We start from the raw sequence: 16,725 nt of genomic DNA, 5'->3' as shown, positions 1-16,725 counted from the left end.
TGAAGGAACTGATAACTCCTGGGGTGGGACAAATTCAGTCCATTATGAGTTGGGCTTTAAGGGTCCAATAAGAAATTAGGAATTACAGAGTGAAAAGATGCCACATACAGGTAAATTCAATTCGGTTCATTCTTTGCAACCAATGGTTCCGCAGGTCACTCAGCAACTGCTGCACAAGAAACCCTGTCATCACATTCCCCCAGAACATTCCACTTCCCCACATTCTAATACTCCCCGAATAACCCAACACCCCCCCATTTCTTATACAATGAAATGAAACATAAATTGAAAGCTAACTAAACATGTCATGAAACATATAATCTACCTTGACATTCCACCCAACAACAAACAACCCCTCTCTTTCTTTTGAGAAGAGATAGACAAAGCAAGAATATATCTATGGAAAAAAAACATAAAAATAAAAACAAGAAAAAACTGTATATTTTAAAAAAACATAATGTACAGGTACATAGTGGTGTCACTATGAATATCCATGTCACAAATTACAGTGCAATGAGGAGCCCACACCTTCTGATGGTGCACATCACAAATTCCTTGAGCCTAGAAAGTTTATTCCTGAGTCTTGAGGGAACTGCTCAAATTCACTACCAATATTGGACTCCTCTGGTGTGCGTTCCGTCACACCAAATCTACTGCAGACATATAATCTGGGAGAACATACACAATTTGTTCAACATCTTACCATTCTCCAACACCACCACATGTTCCCTGACTTTCATGACATAAAGAGCAGCCAAGAAACGTGTTATGTTATGTTATGTTATGTACATGGCCAGGTTTATTAAATCTTACCCAGTCACCCACCTTGATAGAAAGTGCTGGGTAATTTTTCCCACCAGTACTGAACTTGCCTTGAACAGCCTCCCTGACATCAACAATTCACTCCATTTTATCAGTGTTAATACACTTCCTACCCATCCATTCCCTGTTTAATTTTGAACGGTTACTTTTCCTCTCAACAAAGTGAAGGGATATACTCTATTATTAATATGCTGAGTGATCCTCATAGCCCACAACATATCCTTAGCAACAGATTTCCACCCCAGGCGATTGATCAAAGCAGGCTGTAACTGGTTTTTCACAACACAGTTAAGTCTCTACTAGTACTAGACCATTGTTGCATTGATGGTACACAGACGTTTTAAGATGTCTAACAACTGCAGATGTCAAAAGTTCCTATATCTCTTTAGACACCAACTGAGTGCTGTTGTCAGTGACCAGCTCTTTAGAAACACCTTCCCTTAGAAACATTCTTTAAGAAAATCAATGATTAACCACAAATTGGTATTTTTTACAAACTTAATTTCGGGCCTCTTAGAAAAATAATCTATCAAAACAAGGACACATTTAGGTGTACTTCCTAAAACTCCAAATGGTCCAGAAATATCAAAGGCCAGTTCATACCAAGGTGACTTTCTAACTGTAACAGGACTCAGGTTGTAACCTGAGTTCTTTCACTTTTAGCACACTGACAACAGTTTCTGACATAGTGTTCCACCTCGCTGTCTACACCAGGCCAACAGGAGTCTTCTCTAAGTGCATGTAGACATATGTGCTTCATAGCACATATGTCTACATGCACTTCATGTACCAAACTTAAGACATTAATGCGATGAGCTGCAAAAACTTCTAACAAACCAAACCTACGTAGCACATCACCAACAACTGATAACGCATCCATCCGCAACTCTCTTGTATGGAATTTGATTTTCTTGCAACAATTTTGAATTGGGCCAACTTTGGGACAAGTACTTCATGACTGTTTGAATGTCAACATTCTCCATTAATGCTTTCTTCCATTCGGCTCTTTCCATGAACGCATTCACAGAATCAATGGCACATACCATTTCAAGGTCATCAGGAGACGAGCTATCAGACTGCTCCTAACCCGGGAGTAACCTGTATATGCAATCTGCAGCAATGTTTTTTCCTGTGACATACGCAAGAGTATACTGAAATTTCTGAAGTCTGTATTGCCATTTTGCACTTCAAGGAGTAGCCCTACCACCACCTGTGATACTGAATAAATCCACTAAAGGTTTGTGATCAGTCCTAAGGACAAATCGGTTCCTCCAAACAAAATGTTTGAAATATTGGGTACCCCACCATAAGGCAAGAGCTTCTTTTTTATTGGTAGTGTACATGGATTCTGCACCTCTCAAGGCTCTTGAAGCAAAAGCCAAACTTTCTTCACTACCTTTCCTTCTCTTTTGCAATAATACTGCACCCAGGCCTTGGTTACTGGCTTCTGTAGTGATAATAGTCACATCACTAGCATTGAAAGGTTTCAATGGTTTTACAACTACAATTTCCTTTTTGACCAACTCAAATACCTTGTCACATTCATTGTCCCATATATGTCTGACATTTTTCCATAGTAAATATTGCAGACACAATCTCTTGCTAGCAAACATTGTTACAAATTTGGCATAGTAATGTATGAGACTGAGGAAAGATCTCAATTGGTCTTTGTTGACCGGAGGTGCCTTTTCCATGGCTTCCAAAATATTGTTCTTATGCTCAATGACTCTTCCAGAGACAACATGACCCAAATATTCCAACCCAAGCAAATAAATTTACATTTGTCTTTTTTGAGTATTAGCCCAACAGAACCAATGACCTCTAGCATCTTCTTAACTCTCATATTATGTTCCTTTTCATCTTTACCATAAATCAAGATGTCATCATGAAAGTAGAGGAACCTGTCCATAAATTAATCATCAATCTCTGAAACACAGAGAAAGCTGACTCAGGTGTCATAAGAGAGGTCATGTGCATAGAATCCTTGCAGAGTTCTATCTGATGATAAGCAGATGACATGTTGAGAAAGGTGAACATGTTTGCTCCTTTCAATGTGGCTAGCATTCTATGTTTGATAGAGGCTGGCGAATCTACCAGATTTTCGAGTTTAGATCACATAAGTCGACACACAATCTCAAAGATCTGTCAGACTTGCATGCTAGAACCACAAGAGCAAGCTATTCTAAGCCCTCAATGAGTTTTATAATCCCAAACTGCAGTTTCTCCAGTTCCACATTTATTTCCTTTCTCAAATTAATGGGGACCTTGCAGCCCTTGTGTACCGCTGGTTGACCACCCTGTCTCAACATGATGTACTGTTCAAAACCTTTCAATGTCCTTAATTTATCCATGAACATGTGAACATTCACCCACCCACCCCTGTTCATTAGCATGGTAGACCATATTGGATGAAGAGTTGAGCAAAGTTTGTTTGGACACAAGCTTTGAGGATAATTGGGATCTAAAATCATCTTAAGATCACTGTGGTCGTTCCTGCCCAACAAGTTCAATCCATTCCTAACAACATAAACCTGTGCAGGAGTATCACAATTGTCAAATTGTAACTTAGCCTCAATTTTGCCAACCACTTCTATTCTTTTGTCACCATAAGCAAAACTGTTTATGTGAGAGTTATGTAACTGCACCCCTTTGAAATAAAGTAATTCACACTCATTAATCAATGTGAATGGAGAACCAGAATCCTCCATGACTCTAATTCTACTGTTGTTAATTGAAATCATATAATAAGGTGGATTCCTCCTCACAACACTCTCCACTGTAGCTAAATCAAATACTCCTTCCTCACATTCACAGACGGGACAACATCAACACAACATTATCACTGTCCACTTGGACACATTCATCAATTGCTTTGACAATTGGGACAGACCGTGACTTTTGACAGACAGAAGCTATGCATATCTTTGCAAAGTGACCCTTTTTTGTATTTAAACAAATCTGATTGGGAGAAACACAAAAACTAGCATTTCCCAAATGAGTCTTACTGCCACATCAGGAAAACATTAGATACATTTTTTCATGAGTACTGTTACTGTGAGACCTTGAACTTCTAAGTTTATCAGATTTTGGCTTTGCTGACCCTCTTTTAGATTGTCTAGTAAATAGTTGCACCTCGCTTGACCTTTACCCCTTGTTTATACCCTCTTGCACATTTCAGAATGCTCTATGCCCTTGCAATGTGTAAAGCAGACTCAAGATTAGGATGTTCTGTTGACAATAATATTTGAATCTTTCTGTTTGTTCTCTAGATTAGTTGATTACAAATTATTTAGTCCTTAAATTAATGATAATTACAAGTAACTCTCCTAGAAGCTGGGCCTGCTGAAGAAATGTATGGCGTTCGAAAACAACATTCTTCCTTGGATTGAACCTTTTATCCAGCCTTAATGGTGGATTGTATTTTCATCCTGTTTTTCAGCTGCATCATCTTCAACACTTCCACTAATGCGAACATTAACCACATCTAATGGAAGTGCTTTTAAAATACTTCTACCTTCAGATCCTAAATTATATACTGAAAGAGCTTTTTTCTGTTTTTAAGTGAACGTGTCACCATTAATAGCCTTGTGGAACAATTCAAATGCTTCACGCCACTGTTCCCAGCTGAGGGAAGCAGTACCTGGAAGTTGAAGAAATGGAGGTGGCGCTGCTATTTTTTCCACAATAAACAGTAAGCGTGGGTCGTTGCTGCCACAGAAATACTGATTATCTTTTAATAAAAACAAAATAAATGTAAGCAATATGCAATGTAATTACAATAAACTGCGCACCTGTGTTGTATGTACACAATCTGGAATCCCAATGTGATTTGATGTATGTGTGCCTGTCACCAATAGTCCTTGTGTGAATAATCAAGTGAGTAGATATAAATCAATATAAGTCAAAAGTGCAGCTTAATTCACGTTAGCCCCTAAGAAATTCACTGGATACTGAGATTGATTAAGGATACAATCAGGTTTCAACTCGGGATGCAGTGAATTCATAAGTCAACAGAAACGTGCTCAAACATTTCAGAATGACCTCCAAGAGAAACACTCAACGTGCTTTTAACCCGTTGGCTGCTTCCGCTTTTTTGCGGCAGTGCGGCCATTTTAAAAAACGGGCGCGGTCGCGTCGGCCATTGGCCGACGGCAGCAGCCAACGGGTTAATATTCAATACAGCTTGTTTTGTAGAATTGTTCCAATCTCTTAAAATGGCTGCCAAGAGCACCGCCCAATGTGATTTTAATTGTCAATAGGGTTTATTTCCTTTTTCTACAGACTGCTCAATCCCTTAAAATGGCTGCTGACATGACTTTTAGAGTAAATTCGGCTTACTTGCACATGGATAGCGCAGATGATGAAAGCCTGAAAACTCATCAGGAAAATAGTCATATCCTCGGCACCGGAACCCAGCCAAACCCAGCCGTCAACGTCCTGGATGACCCCTTAGCTTGAGCGCAACGAGCTTGGTCAGTGAGCAAAACCACCAGAAGTCAGCCACACAGCCCAACAGCGGCTTCCAGGCAAAGAGCTGTTGATGAGGTCAGAGGCCCACAACTCCACCATGAGGGATCTGGGGAAACCAGCAGCAACTTATCGCCAATAAAAATATTCCACATACAAGTAAGTTAGACTCAAGTAACTTAAGGTAGCTTAATGGAGCACAAATAGAAGGTACAAAACGGCATTAATTAAAAATGAATATTTATGTGCAGGAAGGAAGACCTTCCTGCACATAAACAATCATAGGCAATGTGCTGTTTCTATGTGTGCTGCCAGCAAAAATTAGGAGAAATAAAGCATTTCTCCTTGTTTCGCCTGTTTAAGACCAGGTTATCCCTGGTCTTAATTTTGGCACTGCTTCCTATTTATGCTGCCCTTGTAAATAGGGGGCAGCGTCAAAATCAATGGGCGTTGCCGTGGAACGCCCACTGCCACACCTATTGCCCCCCCTTTCACTCTAAATGCAGCATGAAAGGGTGCTTTATTTACAAAGCAGCATTAAGCCATGTAAAGTGGTTGAATGCTGCCTTGTAAATAAGGCGAGGCCTCTATCGCCATCACAACGTCACTGAAACTGACATGGGGTGGCAATAGGGACTTGTAAATATGCCTATTTGTCAGGTGGTAAATTACACAATGTTGCTATTTTATTCTCAGTAGAGTTATGTTAGCCTTGAAAGGAGGTAGAGATGACAGCACATTAGTTCTGAGTGCCTCACTAATGTCATCTCCAGAGCCCAAGTCTGACGGCTCATGAATGACATGGGCATGATTCCAGGCCTGGTCAGGATTGCTTGCACAGGAAGGACTTTGCTACAGTGTCTTAGGTTTAGGGGTGAGCTGCACTTATAAATTCTGCCTCAAGGCAGTTATATAATTCCACATAATTGACAAGAAGTCCAACAGCATACTGCTTCTAATGGATCGCGACCAATACACTGACCAACCACAAAACATACGCTGTTTAGCATTGTCATGTTTTTCTACAAAGTTGGAATGGTTAACTGGAGGAGCTGCAATGGGATGGAGGCAACACTGACCAACAGGCAAACTATTTTAGGATATTATTTAATGAGAAATTGCCTTTGATGTCCACTTCTTAGGCATTCCCTCAAACTGGATACACATCTTCCTATCAAGGCACAGTACATGGAGGGAAGAGGTGTGGCGCCGCGGCCAGGGCGACTGACGCTGGAATCTGGGGACCGGGGTTCGATCCCCGGCTCCGGCGGCAGGTTAGCCCAGCACCATGTGACTCTGGGCAATAGCTCGCTTAATCTTCCCGACGGCCCCCAGCGCCTAGAGACCCTTACGGGTGATTGTGCGCTTTACAAATGTGGACTTTACTTTATTATTGAATGGCTTATAGGCTTGTCTGAGTTGAAAACCTGCATTCTGGTTAATGCTTTTACACACACAAGCCTCTTCAGCTTCACAGCATCTTAAAATCTACTGAGCTCACTGTCATTTCTGTGGACAAATACCAGAGATGTGGGGGCATCACAAGAGCCTTTACAGTGCTCATTCTAACAAACTTGACAATAACCAAGCATTCTTATTGGATTTACAGAAAAGCATCATGTTTCTGGCAGGCAGCTTTGAAAGGCAAGTAAAATATAGGTGTCATTACTTGTAACCTCGCTATGGCATCTAAGGTTCTTAATTATACAAGACTTTTTTGGGAGGAGTTTATATAGCGCGAACTAGACCCAAAGGTATCAGAGCACTTTACATGAACACCAGTTACGTTACAGACAGGCACATTCATTTTTGTTAGACACAGGGAGATTTGGGAGCATATGTATCAAACACATTTTTAGTCGCAAACGCTGCAAATTGCAAAAAACAGCGTTTGCGACTAAACATTTGTAAAAAGCGATGTATAAGCAAAATCGCATCGCAATATTAAGGAACTGCAAAATTTGCAATTCCTTAATTTTGAGTAAGCATTTAAGGACTCACAAATTGCGTTTCCTTAAATGCTATGTATCAAGCACCCACGTTGTGCGATTTCTCCTTAAGAAATCGCAAATTACCACCAACTTCAAGTTGGTGGTAATTTGCCATTTCTGTCAATAATGCACTTTTTGGCATGTTTGACAGTGCCATGTGGCGCACATGCAAGCCCTTCGGGCATGTATGTGTGCCATATGTGCACACAGGCTCATTTCAGGGGTGCATCAAGGTGTCCTTATGACACACTTGCACCCTTGAAATTATTCTCAATTTGCGATTCGCAAATTGCGAATCGCAAATTGAGAATGATTTCCCATTCATTCCTTTGGGCCTCCTGGCCCATTGGAATGAATGGGAAGGTATTCCTTAATTGCGATTTCGCAATTTGCTAATCGCAATTAAGGAATACTAAGAAATCGCTAAATATTTGCGATTTTTTTAATACATCCTGTTTTGCAATTCTCAATTAGCGATTCCCAAACAAATCGCTATTTGAGAATAGCAAACACGGATTTTGATACATATGCCCCTAAGTGATTTGCCCAGAATCACAGGATGTTGAGCATCCCTTCCAAGACTCAAACCTGGTTCCCCAACTACGAAGTTGACCGCCCTAGGCGTTAGACCACATTCTCTCTGAAAACTGACGTGTGTGCACTCGGTGAAAGGGCTACAGAAATACACGAATACGTAAACATTAAAGTTAATGCCTCTTCTGGGTTCTGTTTGAAGTTATAACTGCATGTTGTGAACACATTTGACTTTCCTATGGTGGAGAATAAGGACCTCACCAGACCTGTCAACTAACGGCTTGAGGCAGAAAGATGTTGGCCTCGTAAAGAGGGTTTTCTGTTCAAACTGTCAATTCTTGCCTTTTTAAATTCTGTCCACTGGGAGCACCAGAATAAAATTGATATTCCAGCCACCAGGAGATAATTTAATTTATATCATTTGTTTGTCTTGCAAACTACCCCTCACTCAAACAAATGCTCATCCAACCTAAAACACCTCTGCTCCTCTTCATTGAAGAGATCTAGCCCACACCAGGCACCATATGCTGCAGGTGTGAACGAGGGAACCCAATGATGAAGCATGTCACATTCAGTGAGTGAGGATTCTTGTCCTAAAAGAAGCATCCTCCAATGGATAACTATCTATTTTGCTTCCCCTTCCTTCTATGTACCAGGCGTACTTTGTGTGTATTCTCTTAATAAAGCCCTACCATTTCTTGGACAGGATATCAGGCTGCAGGGGCTTGGTGAAGAATAACTACCACAAAGATGCTGGAGTGGGTCTCCTGCATCTAAAATAAAAATAGCAATAGGACCAGAACTTGGATTACTGGTGGCCACATGGGAAAGGCGACTGTAGACAGTCCAGAAGCAGAGGAGACAGGCCGGCCTTTTGGAAAAACACACCAATGAATTTCCAGTTCACTGTGAAATAGCAATGGATAGTTGGAATCTCCACATTTGATTGGGTCTGGCCTCTAAACTGCAGTTCTTGAAATTAATCAACACAACCATCATTCCCAATCTACTTTAAATCTTCCCTCTCAATTTTTCTATCACTGCAAACAGCAACCAACCCCAATTTGCCAACTTTGGCCAGGTACTTACGGATGTATGACATTTTAACGCATGCTTTTACATCGCGTGCTTTTACAACGCGGTTTTTACAACGCATACCATTACAACGCATAGTGCTTTGGGGCGCTGGGTAGTGAATAGTTTAATTTACTATTCCAACTCCAGTCCCCGTGGATAGTAGGGAAGGTGTTGGACAGTAAATGAAACTATTCCCTATCCTCCAGCGCCCTCCCCAGCGCAATGCGTTGTAATGGTTTGCGTTGTAAAAGTTGCGTCGTAAAGGCACTGCGTGGTAAAAGTTGCGTTGTAAAGGATGTTTCCCGGTACTTACAAGTGCACCCAAACCTGCTAACTTTCCACTGGTGCTAAGCAATTTGCACTACAGCCAAACAATACTTCATCTTGAACCAATGTTAGCAGCACAAGACTATTGTAAAATATTGCTGTAACACTAGTCAATTGGAGCATTCTAAGTTTTGCACTGATCGGCATTGCAAATGACATTAGTGCAACATTCTGTGTAATAAGTTCAATATTGTCCAGTACTAATTCGGCACCAGGACCTCAAATGTCTATGACTGAGCTCTCATGTCAGCCGAGCAGTGTAGACAATACTAAAAAGGCACTTCAAACCGCACCGCGGGACGCCATATGAGCAGATATATTGGAACATGTCCTTTATCTATAGGACATTACCAATTGGATTGGATTCATATATTTTTGTATTGGACGCCATGATATTACCCAGAATATTTTTTTAACTACCGATTTGATACAGTAATCACTGAGTCACACCTCATAACTAAGAGGATGACATCAGCTAATTTTACAAACAAATTACGTACAGGACGATAAATGCCACCGAATATTCTACCTACTCTTCAAGAAGAGATTTGATTAGAGCCCTGAAGAAGTCCACGAGGACCAAATGCGTTGGCTATGATTCTGAATGGATTGTCAAAAGATGAAAATGAATAAAGAATTTTTAACTCAACGTGTCTAAAGGATATTATGTACTGCAAAAACATAAATCATGTGTATTAATTATTTGAAGAAGTTTCACTGAACTCTTACTTTAATATGAGTGATAGGATTTACCTTTTTTTGAGTGCTGAACCCCTGTGGATTACTCCTGGTGCCCTTTAGAAGGGACCAAGATATACTATAAGACTGGTCTCAAAAAGAAGTCTCAAATTATGCACCAACTTTTCCACAACCAGTCTTCAGTTTTACAATCTGACCCAATAACTAATAAGTTGCATCATAAAGCGTGTCACAGAAGAATATTAATTAGGCAGGTCATTATTTGCAACCCTCTGATTGGCTGCAAAACAGCAATGGTGGCCTGCAAGGAACAGCACACCACCTTGCAGCACATACTGAGGGTTTATCATATCTTTATGTTGTAGTTATAACTCAAATGAATACTATATGGTGAAAGCTTTCACCTTACTGGCGCTTGTTTCCCACCTGAACAGTGCTTAATTTGAGCCGGTGGTTTCCGGGACTCGGCATCAGCATTTTATTGTCATCACTGGCTCTAGTGATAGTCCACCACATGGTGGCGCTGTCTTTTGAATTGAGCACAGCAACTGTGTTTATTAAGTAAATATGCATTGAGAAATAATAATAATACTAGCTTCCCATGCCATTATTATAGCTTTGTGTGGCCAGAAATACTATGAATTTTCACACTTGTGGGCGTGTGATGTTTAGGTGTTATATTGGTACTATACTAACAAACAATAACTGTGGGTCTAGAAAAACTACTAACTCTGTGTTCAAATGTATCTAGTCTGCAACTTGTACCCCTGTGAATCCAGTGAGATGCATAGGGACTGATCACAATGTGATTATGTTCCCATCAGGGCAGGGTATGGATGGTGGAAGCTATAGTGGCCTTCCGAACAGGGCCCTAGTACTTGATGTTTTACAAATTAAGCACTGCATCTGAATAAAACAATAAGCAATTGAAAGGACACTAGTGCGGTGACCACAGAACCACCTAATTTATCTGAGATGGTTATATGGCATCATATGCTCAATGTATGGAAACCCTCCTTTATTCTGAGAGAAAAAAATTGAAATAGCTGTTTAAGTGAAACATTAGATATGCAAATCAGTCATATTTTGGGAAACTAAAACACACTGAAAATTCTGTCAAATTCAGACTCCTTTTAAGCCAATATGTAGCAGACAGCAACAACGTGACAGCATCGTGACAAATATACTAATAAAAGGTGGAGTATTCTAGAGACTTTTAGGATCAGAGTGCTCAAACAAAACAGAGTGCTTTCAGCTGTGGGCTGTAATTGGGATGTTGAACACGTGCTATTAATTTCCCTGGTTCCTTTTGTATACCATTTCAGAGACCTATAAATTCTGAACACTCATGGAAATAATAAAAATCAGTAATTGTTTAAAGGCCCATCTGTCTAACGCTTTTAAAACATTGTAATTCATTCCGTTTGACCTCGGTTTTTCATTCTTTTATTTAAAGTTGTTTCACTGCTTTTGTTGTAGGTTTGTTTCAGGAAAATGTCTGTTTTGTTTCAGGCTTAAACCATAATAATGCCGTCAAGCTTACACCGGAGCAGCGGCGCAGTAAGTGAGTCATGGGCGATAGTGCGAGGTCTAGTGCAAAGTTCCCCCAGGCTTCTTGACCCTGGTGCAACTGCACCTGCTGCACAATTGAACTGGACAGGGCTACTGCTTTCGTGATTGAGGTCAGGTGATCGGAACCATGCGGCGCTAGGATAGTGTAAGTGGGGAGAAGACGTCACTGTGTAGAGTGGACAATAGTGATGGAGGCGGCTTGTTCAGAATGAACAGAAACTTATCCAACCAGTGCCTGGGGCGACGTATGTCATAGTGACTGCTATAAGAGCTATCTTGGGTGAGCGGAACGTGAGATAACATAACATAGCATAGTATAACACAGCATAGCAGAACATACCATAGCACAGCATAGCAGAGCGTAGCATAGCATAGCATAGCAAAGTAAAGCATAACATAGCACATCATAACATAGCATAGCATAACATAGCATAGCATGGCATAACATAGCTCAGCACAGCATAGCAGAACATAACATAAAATAGCAAAGCACAGCATAGCAGAACATAACATAGCATAGCAACGCATACCATACATAGCATATCATAACATAGCGTAACATAACATAGCATAACATAATATAGCATAACATAACATAGCAAAGCCATGCATAACACAACATAGCATATCATAACATAGCATAGCTTAACATAGCTCAGCACAGCATAGCAGAACATAACATAACATAGCAAAGCACAGCATAGCAGAACATAACATAGCATAGCATAGCAAAGCATAACATAGCATAACGTAGCATAACATAGCACAACATAACCTAGCACAACATAGCATAGCATAGCATAATGTAACATAGTGTAGCATAAAGTAACGTAACCCAGCATGACAAAACATAACATAATGTAAACCAGAATGACAAAACAAAACATAACGTAACCCAGCATGACAAAACATAACATAATGTAAATCAGCATGACAAAACAAAACATAACGTAACCCAGCATGATAAAACACAGTGTTATAGGAGATTGCAGCACAAAAGTACAGCGCACTAAAGCCTATCTCAGCATACCATAACACTGGACTTCACAGCACAGTATATTGTAGCATGACATACAATGTATCATGGCATAGCACAGTATACCACAGCAGCGTGACAAAGAAATATACCAAAGCATACCTCAGGCTAGTGTGACATAGTAATGCATGGCATAACAACGCGTCATAGCGTATGGTTTCATAGCAACGGATTAGGTACCATGACATACCGTAGCACTGTATAGCATAGGATAGTATGGCATAGCAGCGTTGTGCTTCATAGCAACATCACACTCTACAGCATAAAGTGATATAGTACAGCAAAGCACGTCACAATGTAACATATCACAGCCCACTATGTCACAGGATGCATGGCATAGAAAGGATTTGTTCTGCTGCGTTATGGTTACAACGTAGCAGGGCAGTATTACATAACATAGCATAGAGCTCTTCAGCATAACATACCCACACCACAGCATCGTAAAATAACATGTTCGTACCATACAGTAACATAACATAACATGTTCATACCATACCATAGCATACCAAACATAACATGAAAAAGAATACTGTAACAAAACTTACCATAGCAAGGTAGCATAAAATTACACAGAATAACATACAGCCTTATATTATAGGGTAGAATAATATATCCATAAGCACATAATAGCACGACACAATAAAGCCTATATCAACTGAAGCTCATGTTAGTGTTGGGATTAATTATGGCAAAGATTTGTAAAGCAGCTGCTTCTCAGCCGCTGTCAGTACATGAACCCCGGAGTGCAACGTTGGGGCCACAGTGCAACGTGTGAAGAAACGGTATCATATCACGTTTTAAAGAATGCTCCTCATTTCACGCACCAAGATAGGTTTACAATCTCAGCATCCTTTCAGAAGAGCCTATTTTGAAGCTCCTCATTTCAACCACCGAGTCTGAGGTTTACAATCTCAGCATCCTTTCAGAAGAGCCCTCTTATGAAGCTCCTCATTTCAACCACCGAGATTGAGGTTTACAATCACAGCATCCTTTCAGAAGAGCCCTCTTATGAAGCTCCTCATTTCAACCACCGAGATTGAGGTTTACAATCACAGCATCCTTTCAGAAGAGCCCTCTTATGAAGCTCCTCATTTCAACCACCGAGATTGAGGTTTACAATCACAGCATCCTTTCAGAAGAGCCCTCTTATGAAGCTCCTCATTTCAACCACCGAGATTGAGGTTTACAATCACAGCATCCTTTCAGAAGAGCCCTCTTATGAAGCTCCTCATTTCAACCACCGAGATTGAGGTTTACAATCACAGCATCCTTTCAGAAGAGCCCTCTTATGAAGCGCCTCATTTCAACCACCGAGATTGAGGTTTACAATCTCAGCATCCTTTCAGAAGAGCCCTCTTATGAAGCGCCTCATTTCACCCACCAATAGTGTGGTTTAGTATTTCATCATCCTTTCAGAAGAGCTCTCTTTTGAAGCTCCGCATTTCACTCACCAAGATTGCGTTTACTAATTCAGCATCCTTTCAGAGGAGCCCTCTTATGAAGCGCCTCATTTCACCCACCAATATTGTGGTTTAGTATGTCAGCATCCTTTCAGAAGAGCCCTCTTTTGAAGCTCCGCATTTCACGCGCCACGATTGTGGTTTACTAATTCAAGCATCCTTTCAGATGAGCTCTCTTTCATGCCCGTGCCCAGAGCCCCGTCTCGTGCTTATCAAAGGCCTGGCGCGTGTTTAGATTAGAGGGCCCCGAGCTAGGGGCTCTGGCGCAGCCACTATTTCGGGAGATTTCATTGGTTACCAGGAGTTTTCATAATGTGTTGAAGAACGCAGGGCACATTCATTTTAGGAAAGAAAACAATCTATATTTTCTTTTTGGGAAGTGTACAGAATATATGCATTTTCGGCAGGAAACTGATGCTTGTAATCTCGCGAAAGTATGCGGCGGTATGTGGTATGCACAGCACATGGGATTATGATCAAAGTGATGCCCGTGGCTTTTAGACGCGGGTTGTCATTTACACAATTAAAAGTATTCATAATTCCACTCTGAACAGATGAGGTTGAATTCCCGGGTAGGGAGCGAAGGGAAGTACAGGGATGGGGGACACACAGGAGGGAAAGGGGTTAAACCATGGGTTCTCGCATACATGTTCCCAGTGCACGCAGTTTGGTCTGTGATGTGACGGTGTGGGAGGTGAGGTTGGTTAGGCACGTTAAAGTGGGTATAGGGGAAGCAAAACAGATGCACCTAGTGGCTGAATTGCACAATGTGAAACCAGAAAACCTGTGATGAATCTCAGCATTCCCACTTCACCAAATTGTGTGATCCTTGCCAATTGTTTCATTTCACTTTACCTCCTTTTTCTATTATCATAGCATATAAAATGACCTTGAAATACATGACTTTGGGAAGTGCAGTGCACAAAACCTTATCCTGTGTTTGATTTAATAAACGATAATGTTGTTCGTGTATAATCGGAGGCCACTGTCAGAGTGCACATACCAACTGACTTACCCCTTAGTTCACTATTGGCATTGTTGTCAGTGTGGAGAAAGAAAGCAGGCTTCTAAATTCATATTTGAAAACTATCACTTAAAAAAATCTACTTCTCAATGCAATGATCTAATCTGATTTACTAAGGTGAAATGGTTCTGCATGGTAATTAAATACACTTTTTGAGCTTTTGAGGAAACCTTATCATATTTTCATACTTTTGCTGCAAGATGACTGAAAATGAAGGTGTTCCTAAAGTTAAGTGGTGCAGACAAACTAGTTACTTCCTTTCGTTAACTTCAATTAACCTTTAAATAAAGGCTTACCTGTGTATTTAACATTGTTTTAATGTTAGTGCTGAGTCAAGTGAACAGCAGCCCAGTGATGCTGTTGATCAGGGGTCGCATGAAAAGGTCAGAGGGCAGCATGCAAATGTCAGGAGGGCCATAATTTAAGTATCACTGGTTTGAGCAGTATTAAGAAGTGTCAAATGAATGGTAAAAGAAGGGTTGAACAGGAAAGGCAAAGGAAGGAGAGGGAGGGGGGAACAAGTAGAGAAGAAGGTAAGGAAAGGAAAAAAAAGGAAAGGAAAGGAAAGGTAGGGAAAGAAAAGTTTATATATATATATATATATATATATATATATATATATATATATATATATATATATATATATATATATATATATCACACTAATCATACAGGCGCATGGACAGGTATACCTGTGTGCTCTCTACTTGTATGCATGTGGGAAAGGAAAGGAAACAGGAAGGGAAGGAAAGGAAAGGGACGGGACAGGAAAGGGAAGGGAAGATACGAAAAGGGAAGGGAAGAAAATAAAAGAAACTGGCAAGGGAGCGGAGGAAAAGGACATTTATAAGATCAAATGAGGCTTAAATGTTAAAGAAGGGTCGAACAAGATATGAAACGGAAAGACATGGGCGAAGAAGTTAAGGGAAGAGAAGAAACGAGAAAAGAAGAGGAAACCGTAAGACAAGAGCAGTGAGTGCGGGATACGTGGCCATAAGCAACAGGACTCACCTGGACCGCTGTTCCAGGTAACTCAGCCAGTAAATGTTACAGGTGAGTTCCAGGCCCCTGTGTACGTTCTCTTTCCCACAGTGCAGACACTGCAGAAAGTGGGGCGCGGACAGACTAAGGCTCTAACATTGCACCTACCTGAGAGCTGGGAGGGCCCCTCCAGCAGTGTCCTCGTCTCGCCGCAGCTGCTCTTGCTCTGGAGGCCAAAAAAAGCGTCTGTAAGAAGTTGAGAAGACACTGAATCCCGGCTGCACCCCAGCAGCAGCAGCAGCAGAGGCGCAGGGTGTCAGACTACAAGGAAAACACGAGCGCCGCTAACCCCCGCCCAGACCCTGCCCCGGCACCCCCAGGCACGCGGTTCCCATCCCCGGCATGTGCTGCTGCTAACTTTATAGGAAGCCGCCTTCCCACGGCAGGGAGCGCGGGCTGCGCCTGGCCCCTTCCACCCCAACGAGGCCGCAGGGAGAGCAGCGGCCCTCTGACTGGCTGGGAAACACGAGGGCCCCGCGCTCTGAGCCCCCTCGGCACCCCCACACATTAACCTGTGCCGCGCCGGGCCACGGCATAAACAGAGAGGAGGCCCCGCATGATCACAGAGCAAACCAAAGTATATCACGTCTGTACAAGTAAAGAAGCTGGCCTCGTGCCGGCATCATTTGGAAACAAAAGGAGTTGGAACATCTTCACACGTGTGAGAGAACAGCA

The 16,725-nt window shown here is 41.4% G+C and overlaps 1 protein-coding gene across 1 annotated transcript in view; it reads right to left on the bottom strand.

Moving 5' to 3' along the window:
• The window catches only part of LOC144785079 (somatostatin receptor type 5-like), a 40,124-nt gene extending 23,771 nt beyond the window's left edge, over nt 1-16,353 (bottom strand). Inside the window, exon 1 of the mRNA XM_078664188.1 lies at nt 16,159-16,353. The gene's annotated coding sequence lies outside the window, so the exon portion shown is untranslated. The remainder of the gene's footprint in view (nt 1-16,158) is intronic.
• Between the last annotated feature and the right edge of the window lie 372 nt (nt 16,354-16,725).

The sequence above is a fragment of the Lissotriton helveticus genome, chromosome 10 (genome assembly GCF_964261635.1).
Source record: "Lissotriton helveticus chromosome 10, aLisHel1.1, whole genome shotgun sequence".
Classification (NCBI taxonomy): domain Eukaryota; kingdom Metazoa; phylum Chordata; class Amphibia; order Caudata; family Salamandridae; genus Lissotriton; species Lissotriton helveticus.
Note: the sequence above shows the minus strand (reverse complement) of the source record. Positions and strands in the feature narration are given on the sequence as shown.